The 6,348-nt window shown below is 38.8% G+C and overlaps 2 pseudogenes across 2 annotated transcripts; both read left to right on the top strand.

Moving 5' to 3' along the window:
* Nucleotides 1-2,431: 2,431 nt before the first annotated feature.
* Nucleotides 2,432-3,270, top strand: AT1G35640 (annotated as a pseudogene; the record flags this gene model as incomplete). Its single annotated transcript has 2 exons — nt 2,432-2,857; nt 2,932-3,270.
* Nucleotides 3,271-3,677: 407 nt separating this feature from the next.
* AT1G35645 lies at nt 3,678-5,627 on the top strand (annotated as a pseudogene; the record flags this gene model as incomplete). Its single annotated transcript has 1 exon — nt 3,678-5,627.
* Nucleotides 5,628-6,348: the final 721 nt, after the last annotated feature.

Genomic DNA, 6,348 nt, shown 5'->3' on the forward strand with positions numbered 1-6,348 from the left:
CAAACATAAAAAAAAAGATTTTTATGTTTCAAATAAAATCATAAAAAATATTTATTGGTTATATTTTAACCAAAAAAAAACCAATATATATTTTAACATAAAGATTTTCGGTTAAAATATAAAAATGCTACTATATTGGTTAAAATAAACATAAAAAAAAATCTTGTTATTATACAACTAAAAGTGAATTTCTTTTTCAACCAATATACAAATAACAAGATTTTTTTTTTTTCAAATAAAATCAAATATGAGATGAGATTGATAACAATAAACAAACAAAATAAGGTAGGCAGCTACTTCTTTAGTGTTTAGCAATCAATAAGATCAATAATACATGACGCTTCAGACCCCTATCAAAAGATTTCAACAAGCCTCAACATGTCACCAGTAACTTTCGAGCAGCACTAGCCACCAACTATTACAGAGAAGGTAAAGACCACGACATATTTATGCTATTATCATAAAATTACCTTGTAACATTGCGCAAGTCCTATATGCTTGTGTTATGCTACCTAATAGGTCATAGTTGATAGATGAAGATATTCAGTAAAATTATGGTGAAATGATAACAAAAGCATACGAATCTACGATTCATAACTCATCAAAATATGTTTACATAAAGAATATAACATATTGGTTATTTTATAAAGCACCAACTCGTGGGAAACGACTCATATGTACTTACGAGGCCACCATAAGGTCCATATAATGCAGAGGACATGGAAACATATCTACAATACTCATCTTAAGCCCAAAATAATGAGCCTTCATTTAAATGACATGGAACATAGAAGTATTATTAGGGTTAATTTAATGAATGACCAAATTTGATATCCTTATTAAGAGAATGACCTTCTCACAGAAAAGTTGGGTATATAACGTTTTTTTAGCATGCGAAATATCCGATATAGCCTCTACGGATGGGCGGTAAAACCATATTTCCGACAGCAGACTTGTAGATGTAGGGGAGCTAGAGATTGTACGCCAATGATTACAACGTATCAAAAAAAAAAATGCATGCATTACTTATGCAGTTACTACTAAATAAAGCATGAACTATTTATGAGTGTAGATCTCAATTTAGAGCTTTCATTACTACAACTTTCTAAGTTTGTACTGAACGTTTCATAAAATACATGCAATTTACAACTGTAACAGCATGTGGTATGAAAGGATTTATTTCAATTTTTTTTATTAAAAATAATCATTAAAAAACAAAAAAATTAGTATGGAAATTGAGTATATACCACGATATTGGGCTGGTAACTTTTTCGGCTGAGTATTGTACTGTATTGATTATTCAACAAGGTGAATGGGCTTTTACCTTGAATCTATGACCAGCAGAAGTACTACGATTTGGTAAACAGCACAAGTACTACGGAAACAACATGTGATTTTTTAAAATCAAAGTAATCATATCAGAGCAACTTGGAAAGAAAACATAGGAGACAAATATTAGAAAAATTCCCGGATGTGACAATAAAAAGCGCGAGCAAAGAGGGATGGAGATACGTATCAGACGCATTTAATGCGGCGTCAGAAGATATACAGCTTCCAACGTAATATACTGTTGTATGTGTAAACCCTTTTCTTTAGTGTAACACTTTTTAACACAAGGTTTGTGTGCTTATGCTATACGCTACAGAATGGCGGGTCGATAAGTTGACACGTTGGTCAATGACGTCAAGATTACGAATAGGCAAGTGGGGGCAGAAGATATACTGAATCTATACCTCAGTTCACGGTAATGTGTAAAGCAAAGACTAAGTAAATCACTTGGTTATCTTGACGATAGCATGCAATACAAATAAAGAACACTGACCACTTCGATTTGACATTCGTGAATTGTCGCTTCACGCCTCCCTCGGGTGTTGGGAGGGAAATCATACCGTTTTGAAATTCGCGTGGCTGCAAATGGTTAAGCAACTGTTACTAGAAATATCTTTTCTTACTGTAGCCCTAAAAAACAAAGTTAACCTTTTCTATAAAAGAAGAAAGATGGCAAGATATCATCTCTCACACCTCTACTTCTTCCTATAAAGCACACACTACGTATCCAACAACATCGAAGAACTCGATCATTTCTGTTTTGGTATGCAATTAATGATTGTTCTTTTGGTCGGGTTTGTTGCTATTTTTAAAAAACTCATGGTTGATTTATCTCTATTTAATGCAACTCATGTAGGTACCGACGGTGGTTATAACCGAAATAACCGACGATCGTTATGTCAGGACGGTGAGTGGTTCCTGGGCAATCGGAGCTGATGGAACATGGTTATTCATATCCAATCACAATAATGCAGTGAGGAGGTTGAGCATTCGGGAAGGGGAGAAGTTAGCATTTGTGCGCCAGCTTGTTAGAGAAGCGTACGGAGAGGAATACGTTGAAGGCCCGCTACACCTGACTTACCAATGACCTGATTGGATGGACATGGAAACTACCTTTGGTGGGCGCACAAAGCCAGTAACCATAGCTTCAGATGAGACAATGGGAGTGTTTCTAGCTATGCGTTTTGAGTTGGAGGACTTGAGTTTGTTTGTCTCCAAGCAAACGGTGGATGGTGGTTCCGAAGATGGTGGAACAAGTCAGACTTCAAGTTACGGATTTGCAGATAAAGGTAAATCACCTTTATACGTTAACGCTGAACGATCACCTAACTACGAGTCCGTTGTGTGGAAAAGGCTTATGCATGACGAGGCGGTCCTCCGCTGGATGCGTTCAACGGAAACAGAAGGTCAAAACGTTGGAGACTCTTCTACCAACGTACAGCAACACCCTGTGAGACCAGCTGTTAAGGCAGCTTCTCCGATGTTAACGACTGAAAGTATGGACACAGCGACTGAAGATGGAGATCAGGTAAAATATTCTGCGTTTATTAAATTCAGCCACTCGAATATACCATTACACTACTAAGACATCTATTTACGCAGGAAGAATACTCAACTGTTGTTGAGGCAGATTTACTTAAAAATCTGGGGTTACCGTCAATTAATTTAGCCACTGAATCTTACGACTCTCTCAGTGAGGGGGAAGCGTACAACGACGAAAACGACTATCCCGGGGGCGAGACAATTAAGGAGTGCAATTTTTTTGGGCCTTCCGCAACTAACTTGGTGGAACCTCTAGGTGTACACTTGGATCTCGCGGTACCTTTGCATGAGGCTCTTGAAGACATGTGCCTTAACTTCGCATCTTTCAACAGGGATGCGGCGCCAACCCTAGACGAACAAGGGGAAGAAGGTACCAATGACATAGCATGTTGTTTTTAAGAACAACACATATTGAAAAAATGTTCTAATAATAACTGTCATATAGAGTAACATGCTATTCGTATAAATACCATGCAATAACAATTTTAATTTCGCTGAATTCCTGATTAGTCATACGAATACAAGCTTAATATCCACATCACATTTGTTTAGTTTAAATAACAAATTTAATTTAATATCACGTAATATAATGATATGTTTACAAACCAACACATGCTTTCAACTTACGTTGATATGCATGAGATATCCCTAACCAAAATATAGAGTAACATGCTTTAATATTAGACATCATGGTCTATAGATATTATGTTGATCAAAATGTTACTGTTTAGTCATACAAATACATGCTTTCTATGTTCACAACATGTGTACAGTTTAAATAATACACGAACTTTATTGTTGTATAGACCGCGTCGGAATGGAATTAGCAATTCGGGATGTGGTCTACGAAGGTGATGAACTGTTTGTTGGCCGGGTATTCAAAAACAAACAGGATTGCAATGTCAAATTAGCAGTTCACGCACTTAATAGACGGTTCTATTTCCGTCGTGATCGTTCCTGCAAGAAACTAACGACTTTAACCTGCATTTCTGAAACATGCCCTTGGCGTGTATACATCGTCAAGCTGGAGGATTCTGACAATTACCAAATTCGAAGTGCTAATCTCGAGCACACTTGCACTGTAGAAGAAAAGAGTAATTACCACAGAGCAGCAACAACACGGGTCATAGGCAGCATATTTCAGTCTAAGTATGCGGGCAACAGTCGGGGGCCAAGGGCTATTGACCTTCAATGCATCCTATTGACCGATTACTCAGTTAGAATTTTCTATTGGAAGGCATGGAAATCAAGAGAAATTGCAATGGATAGTGCACAAGGATCAGCTGCGAATAGTTTCACTCTATTGCCAGCCTACCTACATGTGCTGCGCGAGGCTAATCCAGGTTCAATTGTTGATCTTAAGACAGAGGTTGATGGAAAGGGTAATCACCGGTTTAAGTACATGTTCTTAGCATTTGCCGCATCGATTCAAGGTTTCTCTTGCATGAAACGGGTCATTGTTATTGACGGTGCCCACCTGAAAGGCAAATACGGTGGATGCCTCCTAACCGCCAGCGGCCAAGACGCTAATTTCCAGGTTTTTCCCATAGCGTTTGGCGTGGTCGATAGCGAAAACGATGACTCATGAGAATGTTTTTTCCGTGTTTTGAGCACCGCTATACCGGATGGAGATAACCTGACCTTCGTCTCAGACAAACATTCCTCCATTTACACCGGTCTTCGAAGGGTAATCTTTAAAATTGATAATTTTAAATGTTACATGTTATATACAGCATCTGGCTCTTATTTATTTTAGAACACATGCTATCTACCAATATGCCCTTCTATACACGTATAACACATGTTAATTTGCAGGTCTATCCAAAGGCTAAGCACGGGGCATGTATTGTTCATCTGCAACGAAACATAGCAACCTCATATAAAAAGAAACACTTGCTGTTCCACGTGCCAAGAGCTGCAAGGGCTTTCCGGATCTGTGAATTTCAAACATATTTTAATGAGGTGATATGACTAGATCCGGCTTGCGCCCGATACTTGGAATCTGTTGGTTTTTGCCATTGGACACGCGCTTATTTCCTTGGGAAAGATACAATGTCATGACTAGCAATGTGGCGGAGTCTTTGAACGCAGTCTTGAAAGAAGCCCGTGAACTACCAATCATTTCCTTGTTAGAGTTCATTCGGACCACATTAATTTCCTGGTTTGCTATGAGGCGTGAGGCAGCTAGAACCGAAGCATCGCCTCTACCACCAAAGATGAGAGAAGTTGTTCATCGAAACTTTGAAAAATCAGTCCGATTTGCGGTTCATCGCCTTGACAGGTACGATTACGAGATAAGGGAGGAAGGCGCAAGTGTCTACCACGTGAAGCTTATGGAACACACATGCTCCTGTAGAGCATTTGATTTGCTTCACTTGCCTTGCCCCCACGCAATAACGGCTGCAGTGGTTGAGGGCGTTCCAATACAAGGACTGATGGCGCCGGCATATTCTGTTGAAAGCTGGAGAATGTCTTACCTAGGTACCATAAAACCTGTACCCGAGGTTGGTGACGTTTTCGCTTTACCTGAACCAATAGCCTCTCTCCACCTCTTCCCGCCAGCCACGCGCCGTCCATCGGGACAGCCGAAAAAGAAAAGAATTACTTCAAGGGGGGAATTCACGGTAAACGTTATACATTTGGAATTTACTGTAACACCCTTAGTGTTTTACATTCCTAACACTTGCTCAATCTTCATCTCAGGGTCCCCAGCGACAAGTAACACGTTGTTCTCGTTGCACAGGCTCCGACCATAATCGCGCCACGTGCAAAATGCCCATATAAAGGTACAATGTTATTTTATACCGTATCATGCTATAGATAGAAACAACGTTCATACAATTTTTATAATATCATCTGCAGGGGGTATTGTGGCTCGCGTCTTCTTCATGAGTTATATGTTGTGTCATACAATTTTTATAATATCATCTGCAGGGGGTATTGTGGCTCGCGTCTTCTTCATGAGTTATATGTTGTGTTATATAAGTAAGGGGAAGTCCATCACATATGGATATTATGTAAAAGGAAGGGTCACTTGGTATAATGTACATATTAGCAATTAGATGTGGCGATTAGGGTGACAACTAAAAGCTACGTTGAGAATGCAATCAAGGGACCCCAATTCCAGTCGGTGCCGTATAGAAGACCACCTTCCACGAGGCAAAGGATAATGTTCTGTTTTTTGGCTTTTGTGTAGAAAAAAACTTTCTGTTCCCCCTTTTGTAAACAGACTCATGATATTAAGTAAAGACGCGAGTGTTTAATTATTAATACGTGGTGTAATGTTAAAATTCAAATCCACAGACAAGGGGTTAAATGAGGAAATATATGTAAACAAATATAACGAATAGATATAGCACCACTACGGGCAAATTAAAGTCCATAAACATGTTCAGCCATCATGAACTGACATTTTATGTCAAGGATTCCAACAAGATGAAATCATTCCAACCATAAATCAAATAAGATGCTATTCGA

This window comes from Arabidopsis thaliana (genome assembly GCF_000001735.4).
Source record: "Arabidopsis thaliana chromosome 1 sequence".
Classification (NCBI taxonomy): domain Eukaryota; kingdom Viridiplantae; phylum Streptophyta; class Magnoliopsida; order Brassicales; family Brassicaceae; genus Arabidopsis; species Arabidopsis thaliana.